At 28.7% G+C, this 13,197-nt stretch overlaps 1 protein-coding gene across 3 annotated transcripts in view; it reads left to right on the top strand.

The window, feature by feature from the left end:
• Positions 1-684: 684 nt before the first annotated feature.
• LOC136091504 (proline rich transmembrane protein 1B-like) overlaps positions 685-13,197 on the top strand; it is a 22,641-nt gene continuing 10,128 nt past the window's right edge. The window contains exons 1-2 of one of the 3 annotated variants that reach the window (XM_065819134.1): positions 685-808; positions 1,048-1,093. The gene's annotated coding sequence lies outside the window, so the exon portion shown is untranslated. Of the gene's footprint in view, positions 809-1,047; positions 1,094-6,968; positions 6,990-13,197 lie in introns of those variants that run through there. The other 2 variants (XM_065819135.1, XM_065819136.1) reach the window with 2 other exon arrangements.

The following is a 13,197-nucleotide window of genomic DNA, read 5'->3' as shown; positions in this document are numbered from 1 at the left end:
TAATTTTAATTTTAAGGCTCTTGATATTTTGGCGTTAACGACATCAGACGGCTAGTTTTTCCAAATGTTAACAAACCAAAGAGAGAAAGAATATTTAAGGACATCAAGTTTACACTTTAGTTTGCGTAATTCGAATTTGTGAGCTCGAGTGTAAATATAGTTGTTTATTAATTAGTAACTTAAAATATATATAGGCAAATTAATTAGTGCAAATTAACCAGATTTTTTTTGTAAAAACAATTCAGTATTAGAGATTTCACAAGCTTACATTACAAATTTTTAAATTGACCTGGTGTTGGGGACCCTAATTCGGACCCAGTATTTTTTGCCGGGTACCCAGAATTAGGGACATGACATAAACTGGTTCCGGACATCTCAAAAGAAAATTGCTCAAAGGATATTATTAAACATTGCTTAAAGGTTATTATTAATATTATTATTAATTGTTAAAACTGCATTTATAATTGAAAGGTTGTTATCCAATAAGATTTTTTTTTCGGGTTTGCAAATTAAGCATTTTTTTGTTTAACAAGAAGAAGTTCAAAGTTAACGTTTGTAAATAAAAAAAAACCATCTGCTGTAAAATGATTCCTGTTATTCAACATTACGGTGGTTAAAAATCTCTATTTGTTTATCCATTTAGAACTTATTTTAAATTTCCTTGTTCAAATAAACTCATTTGTTTGGTAAAATAATTGTTTACACCAAATACTGTGTGTACTTTTGAATTTTTGAATTTTGTTTGTTTTAAACTTGCAGTAACTTCTTAAAGGTTTCGTTATTACGCATATATTTTATCAAGTGTAAGGTAGGTTTATTAAATGACAAAACAATTTTTACTGTTTATTTTTAACTTGTTGTTAAAGTTTTTTAATAATTCATGTTACTATTTAGTTACTAATTAACTTTTAAGTTTATTGAAAACTGATTATAAGAACTACTTAGCGCTATCTAATAGTTGTTTCTTTTCGTTTATGTTATAAGATTTTTTAAGTTAAAAATCGTTAAGTTAATTTATTTTATAATATAAATTATCAAATTACTTAGTCAATCTGAGCACAAGATTTCTGAACGTTAAGATTCTCATATGAAGGTAAATTGATATTTGTTATATTGGAGAATATATCAGTTACTTATAAGACACACAATACTATCATTAACATTAGATAGCAAAAAGTACAATCAAAGGTTTTTTCTAACAACCCAGCCGGCACAACTCAGAAAAACGTTACGCTTGGTTTTTGTTGCGTGTTTAAAACGTTCTAAAACAAAAAGAATAACACGTGCCAATAATGGTTTTCATTCCGTAAAATTAACCATTACTACTTACCATAAATACCAGTTAAAATATTAATGGTTTCACCGTTACAGAAACGTAGTATTATACAATATTACATTTCAGTAAATATTGAAAAAAAAGCATACGACATTCAAATTTGACTTTAAAACCTCAAAAACACATGTTAAACTCGAGTAAAACTTCCTGCAATATACTCGTGATTTTGGTTTACGCCTGGATTGTGAAAAACTCGTTCCAGTAGGCATTTGTTTTTAAAAGTTGCGTTCTAAATGTATTTTAAATGTCTTTTAAACGTCTTCTAAACATTCTTACTTAAAGAAGGTTTAAAAAACGTTTAAAAGACATTTAAAACGTAACTTTGAAAAACAAATGCCCGTAGGGGTGTCTATACAGGTTTTAATTCCAAAAAAGAAACTAGATGTGCAGGTTGGGGAATGTAAATGCATTTTTAGTTATTAGCAATATCTGTATATCTGGGGAAAATAAAACTTTTCTCTTTGAAGGGGTAATTAATAGTTATGGACCTTTCTAGAAATGGTTAGTAGTAGTGGACCTATAAGTAGTAAAAATTAAATTTTTTTTGTCAAGATAATTGAATGAATTGTTTTTTTTAACTAAATATTTAGAAAAAAATAAACTTATACTTTAAATTAATAATCTCTTTTGAAAAGTTTTAACTTGCATCAGTTTCATCAACCAACCTAGGTTTATTGTTAGTCGAACCTAGTGTTCTATACTTCTCCACCTTTAAGAAGGTATATTACAGTCAGGACAAAAAATTGACCGGTCAAGAAATTTTGTGTGATTATTTTTACAAAATATCGATGTAAAATTTAAAAGCACAATTAACGAGTAACTTTACTTAAAGTATCAATATATAAGTAGCATACTTTTACACTGGTATCAATTAAATATGTATTTATATGAAAAAAGAAAGAAAGAACACCAAATGTCACATTGTTAAAAAATACTTTTATAATGTAATGTTGCTTAAACAAAAACAAAAGTATTCCAATACATTTATATATATATATTTTTTTTTTGCTGTTTAATAATATTCACAGTTTCGAAACATATTTGCTTAAAACTTAAAAATGTAAACTAAGATTTAAAAATAAAAAGTAAATAAATTAATACACACCATAGAAATATCATAAATAAATTAGCAAACGCCATTGAGGTAACACCATAACTAAGGTAATAAAAAAATGTTGATGCACTCAGTGACGTATTTTTTTTATTTATTGTCTTTTTGTAACTGAGTTTTAATTAAAAAAAAACATTTAAAATTGGATAAATTAAAATCCATAAGTTAGAATGCCTGTTTTGATTCATTTCTAAACTGCTCTTTACTAGTTTTATGTATACTTACAATTTTGAGAAACTTTTTCCACAAGGTAAGGTCCACGATAAAGAACTGATTATGAAGTTAGTTTTGAACAATATTTTGGAACAACAAAGTTGTTATTCAATATAATTGTTGTTAGAGTCTCTTTCATAGAAACAGAACACCCAGCAAATCATTGATTATTAATTATAATTTAGTTCGTTTGAAACAATTTACTTAACTAAACTAATTAAACAATAGATATGAGGCTATTTTTTTATCTAAAATGGCTTTAAAAAATCTTGTTAATACCTTTATAATCATCTGTGTCTTACAATCCTTGTACTGAAACTGCACTAAAAGGTCTTGTAACAACTTTCAAAATCTTTTTAATAAATTGCCCGTTGATATGATACTCTAGAAACTAAGTAAATATTTAATAACTTATCTTAACTCATGTTGGATGTAATAGAGGTTTGTAAATATGATGGTTTTAATCAATCTGTTATAATAATGTTTTCTGCATAAATGTTTTTATTTTCTAAAGTTAATTTAGAAAATAAAAGCTTTTGATGTTAGAACTCTTAACTAAAAGCAAAAATCAAGTTTGTATGAAATTTTATATATCGATTAAAAGAAAGATGAGGAATTGAAATGAAAGAAGTTGTCCACAAATTACGCCACGCAATTTTAGACCGTTTTAGACCCCTCCCCCTCTCGTCATAACATTGTAGTTCTTTAGTATCGACATCTGTTTGAGTCGTCACAAAACCATTAACTACTCCTCGCCCTATAATTAGTTTTATTTACAACATTTTTTGAAGATGAAAATTTTCATTTCGAAATTCAAAAAGAATGATCTCTAGAGTTGTTTATATTGAGCATTGACTTTATGACTTTATTAAATCTAGAACTTGAGCTATTGATATATTTAATAGCCATTGATATATTTCAAAGAAACATTAAGTTTTTTGACATCCTTATTTCATGGGAGATTTTGGTTATAATTACGGCATCAACCTCACTTAAAAAAAATCTTTTATACTAAGGGTGAATATGAAAATTATGTATTTTAATTGGATCTAGCCTCATTGTATTACGCGAAAACCGTGACCGACTGCTATGAGGCTAATTACATCAGTTTTCTAAAAAAAGTTAACAATCCACTTGCCGTACCAGAGTGTTGCCTAATCAAAGACTTTTGGGTTAATTTGAAAGAAAAAGTGTATGAGGGTAACTAGCAAGCATAAGACGTGAAGCAACTACAATAATAATAAACTTTCAACTCGTCTTAGAATTTACCAAATCCGAAGAAACAGACTGGTCGAAGACAAACTTAATTAAAATAAATAAATTAATAAAAAAGATGCTTAATGATATTTTTTTTAATTTCAACCTTTAAAACTAATTAGGGGTAATCGCCCTTGTAATTAAGACCTGTCATTGTTAACCTGCGACTACTTTTTGTAAAAACAGCATCAATATTTTAGAATTTGCCTAATATTTTGCTATATGCGCACTTTTATATCTTTGCTTCCGCACTTTGATATCATTTATTACGAGAATCTGCAATTTAATATTGTTTTATGTTTAAATTATGTCAAAGCCAATTTGGTTATAATTTTATTTTGTTCTATCACTTTTAACAAACAAAAACAAACAAACAAGATAATTGAGGAAAAATTTTGACTGTCAAATGTATTTCATAATATCATTTAATTAAGATAATGGCATGATGGAAACCAATCAAATCACACAAGCGTGGATCATAAACTTTAAAAATAAATTCCTGGGACCATTTTTTGTACTTATACGCTGGAGATGTAATTGAATCAACATACTAATTCTATATAAGTAAAATTTACATTTGTCTGATATTTTAAACAGTTTTGTTAGCTTTATTCTACAAATTTTTCTACAAAAACTTATTGACTTGTTAACTTTTGCTATTTGTATATTTTCAAAAATATCCGTGTTAAATAATATTTGTCGAAAGTTGTCATTACAGGTTATAGAATCCTTATTGCTTGTTTTTAGAAAATTTTTATATTATTTATTTAAATCAAAAATAATTTTAGGGTTTTTAATTTTATAATAAGGAAATAAAACAGTTATCGTTTGTTCCTTGGTCTAAAATCTTTAAATTATTATAGGGAGAGCGAAACAGCAAGAGGCACTTGTGGTTTTTGCTTTGAAACTATTTTTATTTTTTTATTTTTTTTTCAAATGTTTTTTAAGCAATTGGTGCAATTTGTACAAAAAGCTTAAAACATAAAGAAAAGGCAAATTTTACACAAAAGTTAAAAATTATAATCAGAGGCTATTTTACGAATTAAACGAGGGGAGGGGGTGATTCCTCAAAAAGTGCCGAGTTAACGTCTGTGAAAAAAAAATTTATTTTTAAATAGTTATTATTAAAAATTTATTTTTGAGCAATTTTATACCAAGTTTTGACGATAGGCGCGAGTAGTATACTTATTCTAATTTATTTAAAAAAATTTTTAATGTGTCTTATAGACTTAACTAACAAATAAGAATTAGTATGTTACAGTTTCTTACATATAATGGGCTTATCTAGTTAATACAAATCTTAAAAATCACTATAATATAGTTTTTTAATCAAACAGAGTGTATAAATAATAAATACATATAATTCCATTGCTTCTAAAAATGTTTTCCATATTAAATCCACTTCAAGGATTAGGAGTTTACAAAGAGGTGTTAATGTGCGCAGTGACGTCTGGAGCATGCCACCCCCCTGCCGTAGTGAATTGATGTTTTGGCTGGGTGATGGAAAGGGGAAGAAGAACTAGGTGGGGAAAAAAAAGAAAGAGACAGTTCTAAGACTTTTTAAATGTGGATTTTACAAACGTGTTGTGGTTACTTTGGGTCTCTTTACCTTATGTTGAATTGGCAACTTGGGGAGAGCATGGAGCCATGACCCCACTGTGTAAAAGTAGAAACAAAAATCTCCTAATAATTAAAGAAGTTATGATAAACATTAGTTATAAGCTTAGACATGGCCCTCCAGTTCCAAATACGCTTCACCATTGCTGACTGGGGAAGGACAAGCTGGAGGGTGATGAAAAATAGCTAAGAAATCGTTCAATTTGTAGCCTGTTAGAACAAAACCAAATAAATCAATTTAATACGATGTTTTAATCAAACAGATTGATCAATAAAATATATTTTATAATAGTATATATTTTAAAGCTACTGTATTTACAAATCAATTAGATCTTTGCAGTTTTATAGAAATGTAATTAACATTGTACAAAGAAGTACTACTGCGTAGTCCTGCTTGAGTAAGAGGATCCAAAGCAACAGATAATGTCTGTGAAACAATTAATGTTAAAGCGACGGCAGTAGATGATTCCTTGTACGCATTTTTTTCTTTTTTCCAGTTTTTTTTCAAACATTTTTCAGTTGGAGTAGGTCCTGCAGCTTTTGTTCACTCCTGACGCGCTCAACATTGTCTTGGATAAGTTTTACCGCTCTTTCATACGAATCGTAAATCACATTAGCAACACCGGGGCTCACGACACCGGGGCTTTAAGAAGCACGCTCTCTCCACGCTTTTTTTGTCAAATAAAATTTTTTATTAGAAAATTGACCTAAAAATTGAGGATATTTTTCTATATAAGGGAGTTTGCCCAAAAACTCCTCCCCCTAACTTTTAAAACCGTGTCGTCGACCCTGTGAAATAAAAGCAACTTAACTAATACCATAGTAATAAATAAAAAATAACATACAAAATGTTTATATAGAACTTATTAATTGTTGTATTTTCAGCATATTTCAAATATTTTTGTGCTAGTTTTTTCATATTAGGAAGTTTGGATTTCTTTCAGTAATCAATCACGTCTTCGAGACTTGCGAGTAGTGATTCTTTCTTCATCTGACATAGTGCAATACGCAGTATGTATTTAAATATTGGAAAAAAGTTAATTTTTTTCAATTATTCACCTCCCCAAGGCTAAGAGGGCTATCTCAGTCAAGGAGGCTGCTCATACTTTTTTAGTTATTTTGTGTTCTTAATTTCGATTACAGGCTACTCTTAATTCTTTTAATCCGAAATTGACTTTAAAGAGCAAGGCCACTACGAGTAAAAACTCGATCAAATATTTTGCAATATTTTTTTTTTTTCTTTACATCTTTTATCTTTACAATATTGTGATTCTATCTATATAACTGATACAAATTTACAATTTTTATAAAATATATGATGGTAAGAGAAAAAATAAAATCTCACAACTTTATAGAATACAAAGAATATAACTGCAGGGTATCATTATTATTAAAAGAACGCGGGAAACTTGCAGAAGACCAGATGGTCTTGTCATCAAGAAACCGCTTGTACTAGTAATATTTTTTGTATTTTTGTTGTTACATGTTTCTAGTTTCACAAAATATAATGGTAGTTCATTTTATATTGGATTCACATATGATAAAATGTAAGATAAAAAATAATTGATAAATGCTAGATTTTGCACACATAAATATATGATTAGGCATAAATAAAATTATTTTTGATTTATATATTTTTTATATTAATATTTGTTATTGAAGTTTTTTGGGATTTTCGCTTCAACGTTAATTTTGGCTCTAGTTTCAGTATTAGTTTAGTGTAAGTTCATATAATTGTTTATATTTAAAACGAATTTTTTTAGTAAGATTTTCAAAATATTACAGAATATTCGTTGATTAACTAGTTATATAATGACCAGACAGCACCTGGAGTAGGTGTGGTTCGTTCTTGATTTCCAGCAGTTTTAATTTCAAAATCTTTGTCTATATTTAGTGCATATAATTCACCGATCAATAAAGTAACAACTTTCTCAGCCATCTTCAAAATCTTGTTTTTAAATCTGGGATCTAGTATTTTTGCAAAAGCGTATATAGGTTCGTTCTAGCAGTCTCCGTAACGACGGTACAAAGATTCACACAGATATTCTTTGAAATTTCTGTAGTCCTTAATGCGATCAAGTGGCATGCTAACTGCATTTTTCATTGGGATAACTTCTGATGTGGTCATTTTTGATGAATTGCAGTAAGCGTGACGTCTTCAAAAACTTTTAAAGCAGCAACGAGAATAACTAAACTGTCCCATTCTTTGGTTGACAATTCTTTTTTTGTCGAGCAGTTTTTGGGAAATGTGGCGTTAACGTTTCAGCATGTGGAAGGTACTATTTCATCTAGTTGGCTCATCTTGAATGATGCTATGTTTAGGAAATCCCAAAAGCTCCTGAGATTGTCTCTAAAGTTTGTATGACAAAGTTTGTACAACCAAATGCTTAAAGTGTTCTACTATTCTTCTACATGTAACAGTTAGTAAAGAAATTCGTTCATTGTCGAGGCAGCCATCTTTTACAACTAACTGAAGTGTATGTGAAAAGAATGTTTGTAATCTTCCCTACTTCCATACCAGAGACAATATGTTTGGCTCCTACTAATAAATTGAGTTTTTTAAGAAGTCCCCAACGCTTAAGTGATTCATTCATAAATTTAACAAGATTATCTGCAATGTGGGACTAGTGAGGAAAAGGTACCACGTCAAAACAAAAATGTGAACTTGCTTCATATTTTCTGTGAAAAAATGTGCTATTAGGCTCATGTAATCAATATTAGCGGTGGAGTTCCACATGTCGGTAGTTATACTAACACGATTGGCTTTCTTTGCCAAGAAACAAATTTTACTTGATACCTTCTGATAAATGCAAGGAATTTCAATAGTCAAGAAGTATTTTCTGATTGCTATCGTATATCTTGGCTCAAAAAACTGTGATAACTCTTTGAAACCAGGATTTTCTACTACACTAACAGGTTGGGTATCTGTGGATATAATTTCAGCAATAAACCTTGTAATTTTTATTGCCTTCGGATCTGTAGATGTGAGAGGCCTGGTATTTAAAAACACTTGGTGGTTGTTTAGGAGATGAAGGTTTAGGCTTCATTTTTACAGAACTTAGTGTAGAAGAAGAGCTTCTATTATTGATCTCCGCATTTTCAGACTTAGGCCTGAGACTTTTGTATACGGATGTGAGTGTAGTAGATCGAGGTCTCTTTGGCATGGTCATAAGAGTTTCAAAAGCCGGGTTAGGACTGAATTTAGAAGATGGACCTGCAGTAGAGCTATCCTTGCATATGTCAATATTGATACTACAAGCTTTATTCTGTATCTGATATTAGGTATCAGATTTATAAAAAGTTTTTAAATGGTTTAAAATGTTTGATGTTGTGTATGACTGAGAAGTTCTACCACCACCCAAAGATATAACTTTGCAAAAGTTGCATATTGCAGATTTAATGTCATTTAAATTGATTGCAAAATAGTACCATACCTTGCTTTTCTTTCGGCATGATAATGATACTATATTCTCAAGTAAAAACAGCATTTGTAATAATAGAAAATAATAATACTAACAATCATAATTATAATAAAACAAGCAAATCAGATTATTATAAAAGTAAGTGTTGACCTAGTGTTTTAATATTATATAGAACAAAGTAAAGGGGTGGGAAAAGGTTTTTTTCAAAAATTTTGTTTTAAGAGCCACCCTATTGTTTATGCATTAATTTAACTAATTTCATGCATATCACGCGAGGTACCTTTAGCTAGTACTCATTCAAAAGTTGCTTCAAATGCTGAGTTGATTGAATTTCATGGTATATCAGTTGGTTGTCGATCCAAGACCAAATGTTTTCAGTTGGGTTGAGATCTGGTGATCTAGGACACCATGGCATCACATTCAACTTTTTTTCAGAAAATATACTTTGATTGAGTAAGCTGTGTAAACTGAAGCCCCGTCTTGTTGAAAGATGAATTGCTTGTTTCTGCCATACAAGTGTCTGATTAATGGAACTAAACACGTTTCCAATGTGTTCTTGTAGGTATATTGGTTAATTCGGTCTTCATACAGCTTACAGAAGTCTATAATTTTGTAAGAAAAACATCCCCAGATGACAACCGAACCTGAATTTTTCTCAGTTGGAAATTTTTTAACAGAGATCATTTCCTTGCGGTTTACGACTTAAATATTAGCTTCATCACTCAAAATAACTTTTGCTACTGTTCTACAGACCAGTCCAGCCTTTCTTTGGACCACACTTATCATTTACGTTTATCCGTGATTGAAAGAATAGGTTCTCTATCAGCTATGTACGTTCCAATACCTTTAGATTATTTTTCGACTCGTTGAAGATTTGTGCTAGCTTTTTGTAGCTGAGTCTAAGAGAGTCTGGGGTTTTCTCTGCTAATTATGAATATAACACTTTTGTCAAGGTTGCTAAGTTTGGATGGTCTCCCAGTACGCGGCATGTCGGAAACGTTCTTGGAAGTTCCCAGGTTTTGCTGGTTTTTCGAACGCAATATTTAGAAACGTGAAGTATTTTGCCTATTTAAATGTTTGTGTGATTTTTTGTACTCACCATGCTAATAACTTGCCACTTGACCTCACTAGAAACTAATTTTTGACCTATTTGCGCGCAATTAAAATTAATTTGAAATTTACGATATTTCAAGTTGATTTTTAATGATTTAAAAGCTGATTGATGATGCTGTGATGAACTTTTTGATTGTAAACTACTCATTTTAACTTTATTTGAAGAAAAAAATTTCGCACCGGATTTATGAATTAATTAGCAAATAATTGATCCTAAATAAAATTGTTTAAACTTTTGTGACATTTCTTAATTTGTATCACCTACCTTTTAATGAAATTTCTGAGTAAACAGTGATGAGTCGAAACCTACTTTTTTTTATTCTATTAACAAATAACCTATTTACCAAATTAGAAAAAAAAAAATTATTTTGATATCTATTTCCATTAGATTTTTATTCAAGTAAAACCGAAGATTAGATCTTAAAATTTTGTAATCGTTTAAACTTTCGTGAATAGCTGTATATATATGAAGACCTCAGTGGAAAAACCGGCGTTGTCACATTTAAAAAGTATTGAGAAAGTATTTGTTGATCATTAATAAATGTCTTTATTTAAAGCAAAGAGAAAAAAATTTTCGTATAAAAAATTACAAAATATTTTGTTTTGAATAAATTTTAAATAAAATAATTATAATATAAATTTTTTTAAATTGCTTAGTTTCATTTGCTTTAAATAAAGACTTTTATTAATAATCAATAAATACTTTCTCAATACTTTTTAAATGTGACAACGCCGGTTTTTCCACTGAGGTCTTCATATATATATATATATATATATATATATATATATATATATATATATATATATATATATATATATATATATATATATATATATATATATATATATATATATATATATATATATATATATATATATATATATATATATATATATATATATATATATATATATATATTTATAAATCAACACAGTTAAACCAAATAATACCAAAAGCTGTAAGCGAAATGGGAATCCAATTTAGTTGCGCCAGCTAACTAATAATATGCCAATATTATTATAAAAACTATACTTTAAAAATATATATTGGCATACTAATAATATGCCAATATATATTTTTAAAGTATAGTTTTTGTTATCGGATAAAATTAAATTCATTTTAAAATAAGCACGGTATCATCGAAATATAATCACGGTGTCATCGAAAAGGAAGTAAAATAAAAACGAATTAAGTTTGCGAATTAAAAATGTGTTTTTGATTCAATTGACCATTGCCCATAACTAATCCAACGGCTTTCCACCTGCGTGTATGGTTTGCTAATTTGATTCTTCTGTTTCGGACTCTCCACTTGTTAGCGAAGTTTCGAAAGCCCTTTCTCTTCCAAATATGACAACAAAAACAAAAAAGAAAATTACGATTCTCAGTCATTTTGTAGCGACGCCTAAAGCTTATTTTATACAATGTGTAATAATTATCAATAGTCAATCAGAATCGGAGGTGAAAGGAATGATGAAACCGAGATGAAATAACAGACGAATATGAGCCTCTTGATTCTGAGGAACTACTATGATTTGGACGCTTTACAACTAGCGCAAAGTATTGACTTTTCAAGGCATGATGGGCAAATTGTTTTTTAATTTTTATTAAAACTTTTTTCTTGATTAATTTTACAATAGCCTGAATCAATTTATTGAGATACAGCTGAAACTATTCTATAATAACGTACAATCGTAGTTTGGTGTGAAATTTATCACCGAACGCAAATCGTTTTTTTCTAATTCAATTGAATACCAAAATGGTAGTGTGACATAACTAGGTTAGAAAGTTCTTGAAAAAATAAGAACATTTTTCATTCAGCTCTATTGAACGCGTCAATTCCAGGTAAGTTGGTGGTCTAAAACTGTATCCAATTTATTGGAGAGAAAGTGGTAAATAGTAACTTCTAAAACTTTCTAATACCTCGAATTTTCATCAGAAACCCCGTCAAATGTAAAAATGATTACTTTTTTTAATCGATTTCTAGTTTCGCCATTAACAAAAGATTCAAATGTGTATCTGATCTAACTGTAATATAAATTGGTCCTGAATGAAAAAATGTTTTTAACTATCCCAAATTGTTATTTTGAATGAAAATTGATAGGATTAATTTTAGTCTGACGGCAATAACAAAGTCGTGTTCTTGAAGACTTCATTAATGATTATGATTTATTGTAATACTCATTGCACTTACTCGTAGCTCATTGAGCGTTTTAATGCTTCTATAAATATCACACTATCTTTTATTGTGAGCCGCAGAGCTGCTCAAAATAAGACATCCGCGTAAAATGATATGTCGAGAATAGCTTTCATCATAATGATGTTGATCTTTTTCTGATCAATAGAATTTTTCACTTTTCATTCAAAATTAATTCACGACCTATATTTTTTTTTTTTAAGTTTCAATATTTTTGATATATTTTTTTGTATGGATTAAAAACATTAAATGAAATTATTGCTAAGTAGTTGCGAAACAAAACTTGTAAGTATGTTGACTTACGTGGAGCGTAAAGTTATTTAGTCCACCTACAAGAATAATCCTCTTTTTTAAAAGTATTGAAATATCTTAAGCATATGTGAAACTCATCACAAATTTGAAATGCTCATTTAAAAAAACATTTTGGTTGTTTTTCAATTAAATAACGTCAATAATAAACCTTGGAAAATAAATTAAAATTTTATATCTCAAGATTTTTTATCTTGTAAGTCTCGAATTTTTAATCTTTACTTCCTCGCCAGTGTCCAAAAGTGTAAAAAAATCCTTACCCATCCCCTTCCATTTACACCTTGACATAATTTTTGACTAAAAGCACATTTATTTATAATATATATTATATTGAAACTTTTAAATTTCATTATAAATTATATCTTCATTTTATTTGCTTTGAAATAATTGTTAATTTTATCAATTATGCTTTTAACCCTTCGTTTCCGATTTATGAAATTAAATTCTGAAAAATAAATTACAATGACATTCAATATTTTCAAAAAATAGTTGCGAATCCGACAAAGGATATTTGCTTTTGATCTATTTCAATAGATCAAAAATATATATAACTCATGTCTGCTTTCTGTCTATCTAATTCGTTTTCGAAAATTTAGAAAATTAACTAGTTCACATATTTTTAAT

The sequence above is a fragment of the Hydra vulgaris genome, chromosome 15, assembly GCF_038396675.1.
Source record: "Hydra vulgaris chromosome 15, alternate assembly HydraT2T_AEP".
Lineage (NCBI taxonomy): Eukaryota > Metazoa > Cnidaria > Hydrozoa > Anthoathecata > Hydridae > Hydra > Hydra vulgaris.
Note: the sequence above shows the minus strand (reverse complement) of the source record. Positions and strands in the feature narration are given on the sequence as shown.